The 20,129-nt window shown below is 39.9% G+C and overlaps 1 long non-coding RNA gene across 6 annotated transcripts in view; it reads left to right on the plus strand.

The window, feature by feature from the left end:
• The window catches only part of LOC144304739 (uncharacterized), a 152,354-nt gene that overhangs the window by 128,036 nt on the left and 4,189 nt on the right, over positions 1-20,129 (plus strand). For all 6 annotated transcript variants that reach the window (XR_013371712.1, XR_013371713.1, XR_013371714.1 and 3 more), the window contains 2 exons: positions 3,726-3,876; positions 19,403-19,552. This is a non-coding gene — a long non-coding RNA (uncharacterized LOC144304739). The remainder of the gene's footprint in view (positions 1-3,725; positions 3,877-19,402; positions 19,553-20,129) is intronic.

The following is a 20,129-nucleotide window of genomic DNA, read 5'->3' on the forward strand; positions in this document are numbered from 1 at the left end:
CTATATATTGGATAAAGGATTAATATCCAAAATATATAAAGAACTTCTACAACTTAATGACAATAAACAATGACTTAAAAAATGGGCAGAAGAAAAAAATAGACATTTTTTCCAAAGAAGACATCAAAATGGCCAACAGGCACTTGAGGAGATGTTCATCATCCTTAATCATAAGAGAAATGCAAATCAAAATCACAGTGAATTATGACCTCACACCTGTTAGAATGGCTATTATCAAGAAAACAAGAGACAACGGGTGCTGGTGAAGATATGGTAAAAAGGAAATCCTTACACGTTGTTGGGGGGAACGTAAATTAGTCCAATCACTATGGAAAATAATATGGCGGTTCCTCCAAAAATTCCTAAAAGATCTGCCATATCATCCAGCAATCCTATTTATGGGTATTATGTAGAGTATATACACAATAGAATGTTATTCAGCCATGAGAAAGGAGGTTATCCTGCCATTTGTGACACCTACATGGGCCCTGAGCATTATGTTAAGTGAGATAAGTCAGAGAAAGACAAGTAGTACATGATATCATGCATACGTGGAATCTAAAAAAAGTCAAACCTGTAAACAAAACAACAAAATAAAACAGAGCAAAATGGTGGTTTCCAGGGGATGGAAGGTGAGGGAATAAGATTGATGGTGTTAAAGGGTACAAATCTGTAACAAATACTAAATAAGCCACAAAGATCTAATATAAAGTATATTGAATATAGACAATTACAGGTATGTGATGTGCTAAATACCATTATAATAGCAACCATATTACAATGTATCAAAGAAACTCTGTACACCTTAAATTTATACAAGACTACATGTTAAATTTATCCATTAAAAAAAGTTCCAGCTTTTGTCATTGTTCACATTGCTTACTTTTTTGGGATACTTGTAGTCTAAAGAAATAAACAGGTAAAAATAATAATAAATAATAATAAAATAAATGCAATGTGAGATCTTGAATAAGATCTGGGAACATACACACAAAAAGGATATTCATTAAAAAACTGGTGAAACTAAAAATGGTGTACAATTAATATGATTATACCAAAGCTAATTTTCTGGTTTTGGTAATTGTGCTATAGTTATGTAAAATGTTTACATTAGAAAAATCTTATGCTACCCTTGCAATTTTCTATAAGTCTAAAATGAGTTCAAAATAAAAAGTTTAAAAGTAAGGAAAAAAAAAGAATATAGCGCTCTTTTTACAAAGCCATAACACATTATATTCTTTAACAGTAGGTGCTTTTTGGCTTGATGTACAGCAGGTTCTCAACACACATTATTTGAGTCAATAATGATATTTATTGAAAAGTAAATTTCTGTTCATATGGGATATAATCATGAGTTTCAAAAGGCTTAGAAGTTTTTTTTCAGATTTGGGAGAATATAAATCAGTTAGGAATGCTTTTCAATACTATCTGAATTTTTACATTTGGTTTAAAAGATGAGGACCAAGAAATGTGTTGTTTTTTTTTATGTCCTAAATAGAATTTCTAGGCCTTCAATTATAGAAAACTGCTTATTTTTTAAAATTATTTTTAGAATGAGCATACACATGGGCACATACCATTAATTCCTGTTTATCTGAGGGTGGATCAAATCGTTTATGGAGTAATGGGTTTGTAGATTAGCCTGTTTCCAGATGGAGGTGATTAACATACAGCAGAGATTTGGGATTAGGTCAGTTCCCCTATAGAGGCATATAATAAAGCCCTGGGGCATTAGTCCTGATGATCAGTTCCCCAGGAGTTGGAGGACAGGATTCCAGGTCTGGAGTCCCACAATCACACTTGATCTACTCTATTAACAGCCCTAGCCAAAGTTTGGCTCCTTAGCTCCTGCACCTTGGAGAGCTGTCCTTCAACTCCAATGTCATAATTACTTAATCATTTAGCCTCACTGGAAAATGAGATCTTTTCAGATGCCAGCTGTGCATTATCCAATGTTTGATCTGCAAACTGGCTTTTCTACTTTGAGGCAGTAAAGAGGTGACTGTATTTAAACTAGTGTGGTTTTGGATTATCTGTAACTTAGTTTCCACCCACCCTCCAAGATGATCTCTGATAATCAAGTATTGACTGTCATTATATGTCATTCCCCAAATCTCCTCAAAACTATAAATATAAATTTCCCAGCATTTTGACCAGTTCTATCTTCCAAAATATTCATCTCATTTCAGGGATCCTATGATATAGTTTTATTTGTTTTCCATGTGATACTGCTGTGGCAATTGAAATTGTCCAAATCACAAAGTCTGTGGCTCTAATACTCAATTCCAAAAAAAATAAAGGGGGGGGTGGGATTTAGATCTTCACCTAGAGAAAGGTTTCCAAATGCTTAGAGCTACCTGAATATTAGTATATTAATTATGTACTCCAGAACTGTTCACTTTGAAACATCTTCCATATCTTTTAACTTTTTACTGCATTCTTTAATTCTAAGATAGCAAAGCAATACATATAAAAGAGCTTAAGAAAAGTTGAAAAAAAAAAACAACCCACACATACCAAATAAAGAGACTTATTATTATAAGCTAAAATCTACAAGTGCTTTATCCTTGCAATACCAGAAGAAGGATGAGCAGAATGGGTTAGTGAGAAGGAAGTATCAAAAAGACCTAGGGAGGGGTACCTGGGTGGCTCAATTGATGAAGCAGCTGCCTTCAGCTCCAGTCATGATCTCAGGATCCTGGGATTGGGCCCCACACTGGGCTCCCTGCTCGGCTGGGAGCCTGCTTTTCCCTCTCTCTCTGCCACTCATGTTTGCTCGTATTCTCTCTCTCTCTCAAATAATTAAATAAATTCTTTAAAAAAAAAAAAAAAAAGAAGGAAGAAAGAAAGATCTAGGGAAGAAGCAATATAGGAATCTAAGTGTGGAAGAAACTAAATGGAAGGAAAGAAAGAAAGAAAGAAAGAAAGAAAGAAAGAAAGAAAGAAAGAAAGAAAGAAAGAAAGAAAGAAAGAAAGAAAAAGAAACTTAGGGTTCTTGCTGGCCTCATTCCAAGCTGTATGCCTTTGTTTTTCAATATTTTGTACCCTGGAGTAGAAAAAATACTGATATCTCTCTGAAGGCTGGAGGCAAGTCACACAGAATCACACAAAGTACTCATACCTTTCTGAACTAAAGCCATGGGGGGTGAAAACAGAATAACCCTTATTCTTTTTAGGTATTTCCAAAATGAGTTACATTGTTATAGTTTCTCCTTAGATCTTGGGGAGATCCATGCAGGTGAACCTTGGAGAAGGTATTAATTGTCACAGCTGTCAGTCTGCATGTACCATGTTATATCTGGTACCATGTTTTAAATCATAGCTCAGGAGCACATGGGGGGCTCAGTTGGTTAAGTGTCCCCAACTCTTGATGTCAGCTCGGATCATGATCTCAGGGTCCTGGGATAGAGCCCCACGCTGGGCTCCTTACTCAGTGGGAAATTTGCTTATGATGCTCTCTCTCTGCCTTTACATTTCCCCCTTGCTCTCTCTCTTTCTCTCTCAAAGAAATAAGTAAATCTTAAAAAAAAATAAATCAGCTCAGTGAGCCAAGTTTACCATTGGAATACCTCTAGCTCCCTGTTCATGGCTAAACATTTTGTTTTCCTTCTCAATCCCTTAAATTTAAGTGTTTAAACATAAAATGAAATGAAAGGGACTGAGACAGAGTATGTAATCAATAAATAGAATCCCTTCTTTTTCTGCTCTTTTATCCCCTTATCCAGGGCCTTCAACTTGTAGGCTTCCTCTTGGATGCCCAGAGCTCCAAGAGTGCTGTTCTATGGAGCCCAGGAAGCTGCCACACCCCAAGGCTCTACCCATCTCCTCCTCAACTTCAGAACCTGCATGTCTCTGGAAGTCATTAAAGCTCTTCAGGTACGCCAGCTCTCTCCTCCCAGGCATTATCCTTGCACTCAGTAAGTTCACATGACTGGCTCTCGATATAAGGTTGGGAGTAGAAGCAAGAGGTATCTCTTCCAGGCCAAGGCACTGAATTACTAATGCAAGACCCTCTAGGGTGCTTTTTGGTCAGACTCTAGCGACCTGTAATGTTTGAGATAGTGATTACTCTATTAACCCAAATCCCAGAATGAAGAAATGTGGAGCAGAGCTCCAGCTCAACTGCAAAAGGCATGATGTGAAAATGAGAGATAAACTATTGTTTTCAGAAACCAGTAACTTTGGGAGATACGTTGTTTTGTGTGTGTGTGTGTGTGTATGTAGCATAACCTCACGCATACTGTGACTGACACAGCATCTGGTACTTCTCCCTCCCATCAGAATACATGAAAAGATGGACCCCTCGAGGGCAGAGACTATCCATATTGTCATGTTCCCTTAGGTTGTATCAGGGCCTTTGCAGTGCCTAAGGTATGGGCAATAATCTACAAATATTTGTTAATTCTAAAAATAAATGAGACTCTACTTCTGGTGATGGTGACAGTAGGTTGTAATGGGGTAAATAGAGGTAGTTACTCCTGCTAATGAATCACAGCTCTCTCTATTAGCTAAGTCATAGGTTTTTGTTCCCAGTACTACTTAACGGTGGTTGCATCTAGATGCATTGGAAGGCTGGCATATGAGGTGATTTTAGTTAGATCTGAGCTCTTTCCGAAAATGTCACTTGGGCAGCTGCCTGGCCATCCTCATCAGAAGAAGGACTCCAAATCTGTTTCAGACTAGATATGAGTTATTGAGGGCACTATTTGTCACCCTGAAGACAGATAGAGCTGGATTGAGCCTTGGTAGTTGCCTTTATTAAGGCTTAGCTGATTAAACTGATCATTCCCCTTGTGGTTACCCAACCTGTACTTAATTATAACTTATTTGAATCTTAGGAGAGATTCTAGCGGTGACTTACTAAGGTCATTTTCACTTTCTTTAACTTCCCCCACTTTTTTTTGTTTTATGACTTTTGAGAAAATAGAAAAGCTTCATTTATTTTGTCATCTGGCATTTACCTCTTCAAAAATACTTTCCGAAATGCCTGCAAAAAGGGAAGCTTTTATATAATAGATACACTGCTGTGTGATTATAGTCCCTACATGCCAAAATCAATTAAGAGAAGGATGAACGTCTTTGACCACGAGCTAGGTTGAGAATTCCATGGCAGGCTGGTGCTGAAAGAGAGAAGCTAGAAATATGTAAGTATATTTCTCAGAAGCTAATCAGGCTGAGCTAGACCTTGAGAGTCATCCAATGGTAACACCCAAAGGTCATGTCAAATGGGTTCTAGCCAGGCCACTGAAAATGGGTCAGGATAGTATTAGTGTAAGGAGGTGGTAACCAATGACCTGGAAGGTGGGCGACAGGGAGGAAGTCCTAAGGGGTATCTCACTACTTGTCTAGATAGCAACCCTATAATAATAGCTCAACAAAATTTTAGGAGAGAAAATAGAAATGGAGGCTGAGAAGGTAGAGTGAGGACCTCCAGCTCTGTAAAGCACTGGGTTTTAGCTGATAGCAGCCAAAACTGAAAACAAATAGACCTAGATAACCATCCCATGGGAAAGTTACATTACATTAGTTCTTTATAATAGTTTATTTTCTTACCATTGAAAAGATAAGAGTGATGGGAGATAGATGTAGGGATTGGTGGCAGGTAAGTAGATGGAAGAAGTTCGTTTCCTGACTGTGACAGTCTTCTGTGACCGCTTAACATTATGGAAGTTATCAAGTCTTAAGTTGTCTTTTTCTTTTTTTACTTTTTTAGCTGAGTATTATCAGCTAAATTCTTTTGTTCTTAGAATCTGGCTTCTTGGGCAGCCCGGGTGGCTCACCAGTTTAACACCGCCTTCAGCCTGGGCCTGATCCTGGAGACCCAGGATCGAGTCCCACGTCAGGCTCCCCACATGGAGCCTGCTTCTCCCTCTAGGCAGTGTCTATATCTCTGCCTCTCTCTCTCTCTGTGTGTGTGTCTCTCATGAATAAATAAATTTAAAAAAAATCTGGCTTCTTCATAAATTAGCAAAAGCAAAGGGATTCTAGATATTGTAAATATTAGACTATGGAACCATTTGTTACAAAAAAGGATATATTTAAAATGAAATAATATTTACAATTAATTAAACCTTTCTTTATAATAAAAAATTGTTAGAAAGAAAACATATTTAAGTGATAATGTTATAATAATGAGCAATCTATTCTTTCAAGCCTTTAACTCAAACAGTAAATTTGTAAGCAAATACATCATCTTCATGTATTTAAATGTTTGTGAAGAGTGAGGTACTTTTAGATTTAGTTCATCTTCATCTTGGGTGATATCATCTTCACTTACGAATTTTCCTCTATGGTATTATAACCAGATGACACAGGATAAAATTCTGAATACAATTTGAGGTCACAGTCTCAGAGAATCTGGAGTTTCAATCCTGGCTCCTAACTGTTAACACTTATACTGGATCTTCTACATCTGTAAAATTTATCATAATAACTTATGTCTCCTAAGTTCATTCTGGCCATTACTAAGGTTACAAACATAAAGTCCTTGACCTCAGTAAGTGATCTATAAGTAACAGGTGTTATTTATTACCTACAAATGCGAGCATCAACCCTGTGTAAGTAACTGCCTGTAGACAAAATCCAGGGGGTGTTGCAGAGACACAACACATTCAGGTTCTTCAAAAACAGAACTCACCATCTTGACCTCTAAATTGACTTTCTGTCTGTAATCTCTGCTTAATTGTTTTCAGTGTTATCCTTGGATCTAACCAATCACCCAGACCTACTGGTTTTACCTCATGTATGTCCATCATAACTCCCCCTTGGTCAGTCCCTTGGTCAATGCCCTGCTCTCTTCTATCAGCCCCTTACTTTGTCTCCTTTCCTCTATTCCAGGGCTCTACCTACTAGACTCCCTCTTCTAACCCTTGAGTCCATCCTCCGTAGGCAATCAGAGTCATCCATTTGATCCATCTACAACCTAATAGGGTGGCTCCTTTAGAAACTCCCCATGGCTTCCCATCACTTACAGAAAAAAGTCTGAGCTCATAACATGATTTAGAAGCTTCAGGGCTCAAGTGATGCTCTGGTTACCTCTGGTGATTCTCCTTTGGGGCATTCAAAGTTTACTCTTTTTTTTTTTATTTTCTAGGAAAGTGTCTTTGCATCCCAGGTCAGGTGAAACATCAAACTGCTCAAATAGAGTCTGTTCTTAGTCTCATTGATGCCTTCTCTATATTATATCAAATCACCCTCAGGATGGTCTCTTCCGCTAAACCACAAGCTTTTCAATTGCTATGATTATGGCTTGCTCATCTTTGTGCTTTAAGAGCATAGCTTATAGTGCTTTCTTAATGTTTTATGGAACTGTTGGCCTTCATTTTAATTAATTTTCCCCAGTATTTCTCACCTCCCCTCTACCTCCAGGAAAACAACAACAACAAAAGAAACAGATTCTCTGCCTCTTATAGTTTCCTTATTTCTGGAAAGGCTATTATGTAGCTCTATTTCCATTATTTTCCAATCTAGCTTTTATTACAGGAATTAAGATTCTGAGGTATAAAAAGCATACAAACGTCCTATGATGCAAATTTTTTTTTTTTTTAAACAAAACAAAACAAAACAAAACAAAACTGGTCAAGTCTCCAAAGCATTCTGGATATGCTGGATCAAACTTAGAAAGAATTGAGCAAGCTCAGGAGATTTGAATTTGCCTGGCAAGAAAGCAAACCAAACCAAACAGGTGGAAGGGAAAGAAGATGTGACCTTCTTTTAGGGCTAGACAAACTCAGACAACTTTCAGAGCTCAGCGTGTCCAATATGGCAGCCACTAGCCACATGCGGTTACTGACCACCTGGAATGTGGCTAGTACCAAAAAGAGATGTGCTCTAGCTGCAAAATACACACCATATTTCAGAGGCTTCATACAAACATAAAGAATATACAATATCTCAATAATATTTTAATAATAACTACATCTTGAAATGACAATATTTTGGATATGTTGGGTTAAATAATAAAATATATGATTAAAATTAATTTTACCTATTTTTTTTACTTATTATGGATACCAGAAAACATACAATTATATATGTGGTTCACGTTATATTTCTACTGAACAGCCCTAGTAGATGGAATAACACCCTATAATTATTTTTTCCTTCAGTTGGAACCCCTGAGATGCTCCTTTGGGGAATATGATATCCTGTCTGGGAAGGGCCACTGCAGAACCAACTTGTATATTCAGGAGTTCCTAGGACAGTCTGTGAACAGAAATAGATTGCCCCCCCCCCACCCCAACCAGAAGTCAGGCATTAATCTAAATAGGTGTTCTTAAGCAAATCTACTTCAAACTTCTACTCCTAGGGAGACCTGGGATTCAGTTGAACAAGTCATGTGCTCCCCATGGTTAAGTCGTTTCCAATGGGGCATGCACAATGGTTGGGCACCTACCCACTGAACGTCTACTGAGCCAGCATGCGGCTAATTGGCCTTATGCCCAGATTGTTACAGCCCACTTTGGGTCAGTAACAGTCCTGGTTCTTGGGTGAATAACTGCTCACCTCTCTGAGGTGAATTAACTCTTTCAGGGCACTAGGGCACCATTTAGCACACAGAAAAAAGTAATTTACATAATGGCTCCCTAAGGACATCCTGAATGCAGACAGGAAGTGCAGCAATTCAAAGCTCACACAGCAATCCTGCAAAGCCAATTAGGGGAGCAAGATAAATTAGATGGAAGTGTGCTCTGTCCAATTGAGATATAAAAACAGTTTATACGAGCAGGATGTAATTGCCTAAGTGGGAATCTGGCTAGGAAAATGAGGCTTTTCTGAGAAGGACTTTGGAAATAATAAATAAAGCGTGGCTAAGACCTCAGTTCTATACAAAAGTAGATTGTATACTTGTGCACTTTAAAGATTCTATTTCCAGATGTTAGGGTTTTTTTTTTTTTTTTGTGTGTGTGTGTGTATTTTGTCCACATTATTATAACTATTATACCTAATTTTTAAATAATAATCTGGGAATCAAGAAACAACTTCAAGCCACAGTGCCCCCACTAACTACTTTGTGATCTTGGGCAAGTTGCTTTTTTCTCCATGGGCCTTAGTTTCTCCATTGGATGATGTTAGAGATTGTGTTGAGACTGGGATGTTTTTGGATGGAATTTGGTGAAAGGACCCAAGGAATGTCCAAATCCTACCCCAGACAACAGCCAACTGCGACAGATAGATACAAGCAAGGAATGATGGCCCAAGGAAGCAGATTATCACTTCACTGTTAGCTGGGCTCCTGTCCCAGAGTCCAAGGAACACTCTGGTCAGCTGAGCTGGAGTACAAAGCTCAAGGGAGTTTTTTTCTCCTTACCTGACACCCTGAAGCAGTCTTTTACCCCACTCTGGCTGGCTGAAGAAGAGAGTGCAAGTGATGGTTCTGCTATAAGAAAATAGGCCCTAGGTCAAGGCATTTATCTGCGCTTTCAGAGACCCCAATGCACAGTGGCCCCATTCCCTGATTCCCCATGAAGATGGCCTCCTTAGATCCCTCAACTCTATCTCATTGGCTCCTCTTCCAGAGGAAGAGTGAAGAAAGGGTGGAGGAATTCCTCAGGGAGGAGAAGAATGAAAAGTTTTCCTTCTTCAGCAGCCCTCCACTTTTACTCTTAAGTACTGTTTCATTATACCTTTGGCCTGGAAGTCTGAGACCTGTAGTATGGGCCTGACAAGATTCAGCAAGCTTCTACTTTGCATCTCTAACAGAAAAAAAAAAAAAAAATGTCCTGTTGATTTCTTGCTTTGCCTACCAAAAGAGGTCTTCGAGATCTTTTGAGAAAGCTTATTAAAGACCCCTATCTTGATAATTTAGAATAATAGCTCCTCTGACAATCAAGCGGTAATAATGATATTAATCACCCTCACTCATGCAGCGCTAATTATGTGTCAGGTGCCATTCTAAATGCCATGATATATCAATGCGTTTAATCTTTACAACAAGCCTAGGAAGCGTTTTAATTATAATTGGCATTTCTATTTCACTAATATGAAAACTGAGGTACAGAGTGGCAAAGCAGCTTGTGGCAGGTGTATAGGCTAATAGGTGGTGGGGCTAGGATTTGAACCCAGGATCCGGGCACCCAGAACCACTGGGTTCTACTGCTGTTCAGTGTCAGATTTACCCCTTTGACTAGACGTTTCAGTCATATAATCATTCTCATTTCTAAAAAAAGGCAGATCTAAAAGTTTGAAATCCCACTTTTATATTAATATAAGTGCTTCTAATCATATGTAAACTACTTATACACAAGTGAACAGTAATTATTAAAGTGCTCTAATTAAGAACACATGAACATATTTATATTTGTTGTAGCTAATGTTTTAATTGCATAATAAAATTTTGCTAATACACTGCAGTAATTATAAAACATCAGAAAGTTTCATTTCATTTTATGCAAAAATGTAATATAATCATGGAGGGCTAATGATGTTTGGTGCCTCTACGCTCATCACCTTTTTTATTCAGGCAGGCAGAGGTGTAACGTGCAAATCAAACACTTGATGAAAATTAAGCGTAATATGTATTACTGACCTATGCCATCATCTTGTCACTCATTAATTTGCAAAATTTAGCAACTTACAATGAGCGCTACTGTTATTGTGCTAGTGAATTAATATGATCTGTGAAAACTTGTCCCTTAGATGTCTAGCAGGGACTGGTGTTGGTAAAGATTTTCATTGATTATACCTCCTAAGGGAAAAATTCTGAGGCCCTTACATCAGTCAGTGGCAGCTTGGCACACAAAAGGGCAGCGGTTTGAGTCCCAAGTGTTCTAAATAATGCAGCAGGTAACTACCTCATCAGGGGTTTAAAATCCCCTAATGCTTATTTAAATTTTTCTTTATAAACACCTACCTAATAAAAACCTTTCATGTTCGCCACAATTAAATGCAAAGAGCTTGTGATTTAGGTCCTGAAATCAGAACCCAGCTCTCTTCACCCACATAGTTTTAGAAATGTTAAACATTGTTTCCACCTTCTCTGACTCCAAAGATGACTGGGAACAGGAAAAGAAATACCAGGCCTCTGCTGGTCACATTTTCCATAATGGCTTTGGGACAATATGGGCCAGTTCCCTTCCCCCATGCGACTAGATTACATGCTATTTTGTCATTGAGGTCGAGTACGCATTTTAGGTGTAGAAATAAGTATCCTGACGAGCAAAAGGCTTGTTTTCAAACACGGTCTTTTTCTTATTTGCTATATAACTTTTTTGGGTCACGCCTGAGTCTTCATTTTTATTTTACTTTTCCTTGCTTGTCTCACTTTTTTTCCTCTTTGCAATCTTCTTTTCAGCCTTTCTCCTTCTGCCTTTCCTTATTTCTGCAATTTGTCACTTCAGAGGAATCCAACACGTGGAGTGGGGGAGCTGCCGAGAGGCCTGGTGGGGAGCACAGCAGGTTGTCCCAGCTGGACAGAGGGCGGGGGCAAAATCCTCGGATTGTCACTGCCTTGAAGACGCTGTGGGGCTTCACCTTTTCTTCCAGCTGTGGCTCCCACCCAAAGACATTTCATAAATGCAACGACATAAGCAAAGTTCCCAGCACATAGTAGGTGCAAAATAAATGCTTGCTCAGTCATCATTGCCCTGCGGCCCCCTGAGGAGAGCCAAGTGGGGCTGATTTCACTGGCTTGGATTTATATTCTAATCGTAGGGACTAAATTCTCTCCTGCACCTCTGGTTCTGTGTTCAAATTTCTCTATTGGTGTTTTTTGTTTGTTTGTTTGGTTGGTTTTCTTTTTTTAGAGAGACAGAAAGGAGGAGCAGAGGGAGAAGGAGAGTATGACGTAGGCTCCACGCTCAGCTCAGAGCCCAGCTCAGAGCCCAACGTGGGGCTCGATCTCACAACCCTAGGATTATGACCTGAACTCAGGTCAAGAATCCGAGGCTTATGTGACGGAGCTATCCAGGTGCCCCTCTACTGGTGTTTTTAGGGGACCACAGCTCATAATTGATTTTGCAATAGTGGGAGCTCTGTCCATATTTACTTGCAACTACAGGCTATTTACTCTCAAGGCATGCGCTGCCACGGGAGCCCACTGTGATCACTACACACAACCGAACCAAAAGAAGGTGCAGGTGAACAAACGCACCGTGTTTCTCTTCCCTTACGTCATCACATTTGTCCTGGTTCAACCTGCAGACACCCACCTTCTTGTGTATACTGTTACGCCCGACCTTGTGGACTTTGCTCACAAATTCTAGTCCTCTGTCAACCACAAGCTCCCTCAGGTTTGCCGTCCCAGCCTGGGACCCGGTGAAACACCTCTATGTGGCACCATGGGGTCAGAACATCCTGCTGGGACTCACCTTTCAGTCATCCTTGGTCCCTCACCCAAGATGCAAACCTCTGATTACTCCTCTGTCTTCCCCTGCTCATGTGCACAGGAGCTTGTCCTGCCAGCCCCGCAAATTTGCCCAGGAGAGCCCTAAGGAAGCCTTGATTCACGTGCAGCCACCCTCATTCCTCAACCCACTCCAGGCTCCTCGCCTGGACATCCCTGCTCCTCTTCACCAGCCCGAGGAGGAGCGGAGCATCTAAACCCTCTGCAGCACAGTTCCTAGAAACTGAATGGCCTTTCCCAGCTCCCGACACTAATACGGCTATTTATAAAGCGCATTCTACGTTCCAGGCACTAAATGAAACTACTAAATATTATGTGGATAATATTTATTCCTCCCATCAGCCCTGATTTATATCCAGGAAAGCATCACGAGTGCTTCCTATACGGCAGGTATTATTTTAAGCGCTTTATTTGTTCTAGTTAGAGCTTCCCTGGAGGCCAATCCCCCCCCAAAAAAGGACTTAAATAAAAATTGTTAGTTGGGGAGTTGATTCTATGGGGAGTGGGCAAGAGGCACAGGAAAGGGGAAACACCCAGTAAAGCACTCGCTATCACACAAGGTACCACATTCGGCAAAATCTGGGTAAGATGGGAAACCTCTAAGAGCCGGGGTAGAAAGCCACCCTCAGAGCTGCCCTACGCCGGGGTTACAGCACCTTGCTGGAGGCACGGAATGGAGTTTGAGAGAGTGCTGAGATCTGGCTGGCTGTGGAGACTATTCACTTATAATAACACCGGTCTTCTCACGTCTGTGTCACTGCCCAAGCTGACCCCCACCCACAGCCCTGACACTCTCACTCCTCAACCTAGTCTGCACCCAAGTCTCTTCCTTGTTCCTCGTGGTTCCTTCCCCGGGCATCATCCACCTGCTCAGACACTCAGCCATCGTCATCTGCTCCTTTGGGGCCTCCTTCAACCTCTTTGTCATGTATCATCCCCAAATATGAACTTGTCCAAGCCCCTCTCTTCTTAAATCTAAAAATATTTTATTTATTTATTTATTTATTTATTTATTTATTTATTTTTGAGAGAGAGAGAGGAAGAGAGAAAGGGAGAAGGAAAGTGGGAGTGGGAGAGAGAGAGCGAGAGAGCCGGGGTGGGGTGGGGTGCGGAGGGGTCGATGTAGGGAGAGAATCCCAAGCAGGCTCCATGCCCAGTGCAGAGCCCGACATGGGGCTCCATCTCCTGACCCTGAGGTCAACGACCTGAGCCAAAATCAAGAGTCAGATGCTTAACTGACTGAGCCTCCCAGGAGCCCCCCAGGAGCCCCTCAAAACGAAAACATCCTTGATCCTACCTCCTTCTTTAACTGCTTCCTCCCCCGCCCCTGGCTCACTTACACCTACGGCATCATTTTCTCCTCTCCTCTTCCTTCTCCAGCCCACAGCCTTCAGGTCTCCCGGGCCCGGCCTCCCCTGAAAGGCCTTTATTTTGATGGACTTTCTTCCGTCATCATGTTAAATTACTTCTCTGCAGACTCTGAATACCTTAAATGACTGTGACTTTCTTGAAATTCTTTCTCCTGGTCTTCTATAAAGTATCTTTTGTTCCCCCTGGGCTTTTCTGGATGTCTTGTTAAAGTTAGCTCCATAGATTTGCACTCCTTTAATAGACCTAAGTTATGTATTTTCTCCTAATATTCTTGCCTTGGGCTGTTTCTCTTTTCTACATATTTCTCTCGGATATCTCCTATATCTGTAAATTCATGATTTTCTTTATTCCAGTGATAACAAAATCTATACCCCATCCCAGATCTCTCTGATAAGCTCCAGATCTGTATAAAATATGAGGTAATTACCACCTTCTCCAAAACCTCGTCTTCCTTCTCTCACTTTTTTTTTTTTTGGTTAGGGTCAATGTTATCTCTCCAGCTATCTTTAAAAAATGAATAAACTCCAAATTGGATTTTTTTAAAAAAGTAGTTTCAGAGGTAGAATTTAGTGACTTGTGTATACACCCAGTACTCATTACATCAAGTGCCTCCTTAATGCCCATCAGCCATTAAGTCCATCCTCCACCCACCTCCCCCACCCAGCAAGCCTCAGTGTCTTTTCTAGAGTTCAGTGTCCGTTACAGTTTGCCTCCCTCTCAATTTTCATATTATTTTGCTTTTCCTTCCCTTCCCCTTCTGTTTTGTTTCTTAAACTCCACATGTAAATGAAATCATATGGTGTTTGTCTTTCTCTGACTTATTTTGCTTAGCATCATATCGTCTAGTTCTATCCACATTGTTGCAAATGCAAGATTTCATCCTTTTTGATGGTTGAGTAATATTCCACTGGTGTGTGTGTGTGTGTGTGTGTGTGTGTGTGTGTGTGTGACATCTTCTTTATCTATACATCTGTTGATGGACATCTGGGCTCTTTCCATAGTTTGGCTATTGTGGATGTTGCTGCTGTAAACATGGGGGTGCAGGTGCCCCTTCGGATCACTATGTTTGTATCATTTGGATAAATATGTAGTAGTGCAATTGCTGAGTTAGGGTATTTATTTCTATTTTTACCTTTTCAAGGAACCTCCACACTGTTTTCCAGAGTAGCTGCTCCAGCTTGCATTCCCACCAGTAGTGTAAGAGGGTTCCCTTTCTTCACATCCTCACCAACATCTGTTGTTTCCTGAGTTGTTAACTATTCTGACCGGTGTGAGGTGACATCTCGCTGTGGTTTTCATGTGTATTTCCCTGATGCCCAGTGATATGGTGTAGTTTTTCATGTGTCTGTTGGCCATTTTTATGTCTTCTTTGGAGAAATGTCTGTTCGTGTCTTCTGCCCATTTCTTGACTTTAGGTGTTGAGTTTGATAACTTTTTGAATAGATTTTGGATACTAGCCCTTTATGTGTTAAGACATTTGCAAATATCTTCTCCCCTCTGTACGTTGCCTTTTAGTTTTTCTGTTTCCTTTCCTGTGCAGAAGTATTTTATCTTGATGAAGTCCCAATAGTTCATTTTTGCTTTTGTTTTTCTTGCCTTTGGAGACATGTCCAGTAAGAGGTTGCTGTGGCCAAGGTGAAAGAGGTTGCTGCCTGTGTTCTCCTCTAGGATTTTGATGGATTCCTGTCTCACATTTAGGTCTTTCATCCATTTTGAGTTTACTTTTGTGTATGGTGTAAGAAAGTGGCTAATTTCATTCTTTTGTATGTTGCAGTTTTCCCAACACCATTTGTTGAAGAGATTGTCTTTTCTCCATTGGATATTCTTTCCTGCTATGTTAAAGATCAGTTGACCATAGAGTTGAGGGTCCATTTCTGGGTTCTCTATTCCGCTCCATTAATCTATGTGTGTGATTTTTGTGCCAGTACCACATTGTCTTGATGATCACAGCTTTGTAATACAGCTTGAAGTGTGGAATTGTGATGCCTCCAGCTTTGGCTTTCTTTTTCAACATTCTTTTGGCTATTTAGGATCTTTATTGGTTCCATACAAGTTTTAGGATTGTTTGTTCTACCTCTGTGAAAAATGGTGATGGTATTTTGATAGGGATTGCATTGAATGTGTAGATTGTTCTGGGTAGCATAGACATTTAAGTAGTATTTGTTCTTCTGATCCATGAACATAGAATGCTTTTCCATTTCTTTTGTCTTCCTCAATTTCTTTCCTAAGTGTTCCATAGTTTTCAGAGTTCATATCCATTACCTCTGTGATTAGGTTTATTCTTAGGTTTTTGGTGCAATTGTAAATGAGATCGATTCCTTGTTTTCTTTTTTTTCTGTCTCATTGTATGTATAGAACTGCAACTGACTTCTGTGAATTGATCTTATATCCTGCAACTTTGCTGAATTCCTGTATCAGTTCTAACAATTTTTGGGTGGAGCCTTTTGGGTTTTCTACATAGAGTATCACGTTGTCTGTGAAGCATGAGAGCCAAACTGGATTTTTGTACTTATGCCCTCTCTCTCATCTGTCTCACACATAGAATTTGTCTTGAATTGAATTTCATTTAATCACTTTGGTATCTGTCAAAATAATAAATCTCTCCTCCTGTGAATCACTTAGCTCAGGTCTTCACTTTTACATCAACAGGCTTCTATACGTACTTCCCTGCCTCCATCTATTTTACCCATCTTAATTCTTCCTCACTCCTCTTCCTAAAAAACAAATATGACCATGTCACCGCTTGGCTTAAAAGCCTTCTATCACTCCTCAGGGCCCTCAGAATTAGTCCTGGGTTCTTTGACAAAGCCTGTGAGTCCTTCATGGTGTGACATCTTTGTACTCACTTGCAGACCCATGATTTTGTGCAAGCCACATTTTGTGCCTGGGGTCCTCCCAGGCTCATTGCCCTTTTGCTCCCAAACAGAGTCACACTACTACTTATCTGAAAAATAACGAAATATGTATTCTTCTAGCTTGACTCAGCTCAAGCTTTGAGAAATCTCTTTAGCCTGCCGGATCTGGTTCGGATGCCCTCCTACATGACTCCATAATACTAAGTTAACCTCAATAATAAAGTTGAGTTTCTTAAGTAAAAGGACCACATTGTAAATAGTTTTGTATTTCAAGGTCCTAACACAGTCCCTGGCATAAACCAGGTGCTCAGCATCTAAGTGTGGAATGCAAACCTTCCAGAATTCTTGCCCTCACATAAACACTCAATCTGTCTTTTAAGAAAAACATTTAATGGTAGCAATTCTCGTATAATACTTCCTCTCCATTTAGAATTCCTATATGGCTGGAGTTGCTCATTCTATCTTCTATGTCTCTTCATTCATTCTATCTATCTATCTATCTATCTATCTATCTATCTATCTATCATCATCATCTATCTATCATCTATTTATTTGATTTGTTTATTCATGAGCGAGACAGAGAGAGAGAGAGAGAGGCAGAGACAAGGCAGAAGGAGAAGCAGGCTTTCTGCTAGGAGCCTGATGTGGGTCTCGATCTGGGATCCCGGGATCACGCCCTGAGCCGAAAGCAGATGCTCAACCATTGAGCCACCCAGGCGTTCCTCTCTTACATCTTTTAAAAATATTTTTGATATAAAGTTAAATAAAATTAGAAAAATGAACTTTTTATGTTTTAAAATATACTTACAAGATGGATGATTACAAAGATATATCTTTAGAGACAACTAAACCTCAATTTAATGTAAGTGTGAAATGTCCACTAGCTTCCATCATGATGACTAAACATTTTGAGTAGCTATTTTCTTAAGTAATTTTTAAAAATGTGTACTTCATTTATGTGTCAGGAAAATGCACCATTTCATTTGATTAGTGTAAATCAAATTGCTACAAACTGCTCTCTGAACCAACACCATGCTGCTTCAGATGTGCATTAAGTAGTAAATCAACTTTATTGGAAATGCTGGGTCTCATCTTTTCAGAGCGAATGCTATGTACTTTTTTCAGAGATGCAGTAATTCTTTTACATTTCTGGATTCTCTATTAAATTGCTCCTATTTAGTAAATTACTACTGCTCTAAGTAGCCCAAAGTAATGAAGGTATTAAAAAGTGTCCAGAAGTTACATCTCTGTGGTATTCCTGAGCTTTTAGCTGAATGCATTTAGCCTTCTCTCCTTATCCTTTCAGGGATTTCTCAATACCTTTGGCAAATTTTGACAAAGATTTGCCAGCATCCATTGACTGGGCATAATATTTTATGACCTGCTTCTAGGGAGCTTTTGGACTAAAAGACATTCAATAATTAGAGCACAGTGGGGTGATTAGCAAAAGAATGCAATGCTGCCTACAAGGGATGAAAGCTATTGTGTGTGGCCAACATCACACTTAGGTTCATCTGTTAAATTAATTCATCTTCTATGGTTTTTTCATTTTGATAGAAAATTTATCAGCAGTCTAAAAGAGTAAGATTGGTTCAGTTAAACATTTCAACGTGTTGCATTCAAAAGCTGTGCAGTGTGATTTTAAGTACTGCTCAGAAAACAATATCTATAGTGTTAAAAAAAGCTTCGCCAGGTAAAAGAAGGTGCATTTTGGGTAGAAAATGGTTTCTTGCTGGGCAGCATGAAATATGTGGTAGTGAAGCCATCCTCTTAAATTAAAGCAATTTAACCTGGCCTTTTCAACATAAGGTGATTACTTACTTCTCTTTTACTAAAAATGCACATGCATTGGATCTGCTCAAATATGACAGCTAGTGTTTTCTAATCCCTGGTCATACACATATTAAGTTAACACATTTTAACTGCCTTGTAGGATGACATTTTAGCCCACATGGTTTTAGAAATAGTCCTTGCTACATGCTTCATCAGTTGCAACCGTGGATTGAATGTTCCTTTGAAAGCACTACCATAAATATTTCCACAAATGAGTGATCTGTTCCCATTACATCTGCTAATGCTATCTTATGGCAGAGCACAACAAATAGTTCAGACATCACATCACTGCACACAGGAACGGCAAGGGGCACTCTGGCGGGCTGTAGCACATCACTGGGAATTGCATCACTGAGTGTCTCTGAGGAGCAAACCTGTCTTTCCAGAGACATGTTTCTTGACAGCCTGTCACAAGTAGAGCCGCAGATGTTAGTGAACAAAGAATAATGCCAACGTTGTGTATGTTAGGAAGTCCCAAACTTTAATCTCAACAGTGAAGGGGAGCAGAGTTTGCCACCCCCAAATATGCCTCTTTGGCATGTATTTTAAGCTAGTTATTTTTCAAAGGCACAGCAAATATTAAAAAAAAAGAAAAAAGAGAAAGCTCTAAAAGCTGACAAGTTACCCTTTTGTAACAGATATTTATATTAATAAGGGAAATCTCCATTTGTAAGGATGTTCCCCTCCCTGTACCAGGAAAAGGGGGATAACTCAGTCTCTAGAAACTCTTATCAATGGAGAGGGCCATGACTTAAATTTGTGAAACAACCTTATCCTTGTTTGCTGTTTGCTGTGTTTTACCCCAGCAACCTTCCATAAGGACTCCTCAACCCCAACACCCTTTGTCTTTAGCCGACGACAGTATGTAAGGTGATGGCTTCAGCCATTTCAGAGACTTACTCGGTTTTCCTGGGTCTCTTCCATCTATACAGGAGGTAGACATGGTATTAAACTTCTGTTTGCCTTTCTCCTGTTGATCTTATATCGATTTAATTGTTAGACCAGCCAAAGAACCTAGAAGGAAAGAAGAGGAAACTTTTCTGTCCCTATTTTGATGACCCAGATGGGAGCTTCACAGGCTAGACTCCGCTCACTCCAGAGCCATGGCAGCTGAGAGATTTTGGGATCTCTGACAAAAAGCCAACAGAAGGTAAGAATTCTCATCATAACAATCCTGGATCTCTGCTTGCAGAGTTTAATGGAAGCAACAGTGGTTCATCCTTTCCTTCATCTAAATTTAGGTAACAGGAGAAAATATTTGGGTGAACTGGTTCATTGGGTGTAATGGTTTTAGTAAATAATTAGTTATGAGTACTTTTGTTTCCTATTGATCCCTTTCCACCTGTCCCTTTCCAGAGACAGTCACTGTTTGCTTTTTTGTCTCTTTCATCTTGTTCTATGTCTTGAGAACTTGGTTTTGTGACTGGTGAGAATAGTCTCCTTAGTTTCTGCCAACTGGAGGATGCATGTATGGAGGATACATTTGATGGACACCTAAGCAGGCTATGGATCCAAAGACAGTGCTCCCTTTGTCCAGCTGTGCCAGGTCTCAGGGGATTTGTCATAAGGGGTCTGGATCCATAGCGGCTTTTGTCATCTCAACCTTCATGGCCTTGTTAGCTCTGGAAAAGTCCCAGTTCCAGTAGTACCGATTCAGCGTCGCAGATTAACACATCTGAACTGGAAGCTCCTCACAGTCTCATGGGAAACTAGAGACATCGCTTACA

The sequence above is a fragment of the Canis aureus genome, chromosome 34 (genome assembly GCF_053574225.1).
Source record: "Canis aureus isolate CA01 chromosome 34, VMU_Caureus_v.1.0, whole genome shotgun sequence".
In the NCBI taxonomy this organism is placed as follows: domain Eukaryota; kingdom Metazoa; phylum Chordata; class Mammalia; order Carnivora; family Canidae; genus Canis; species Canis aureus.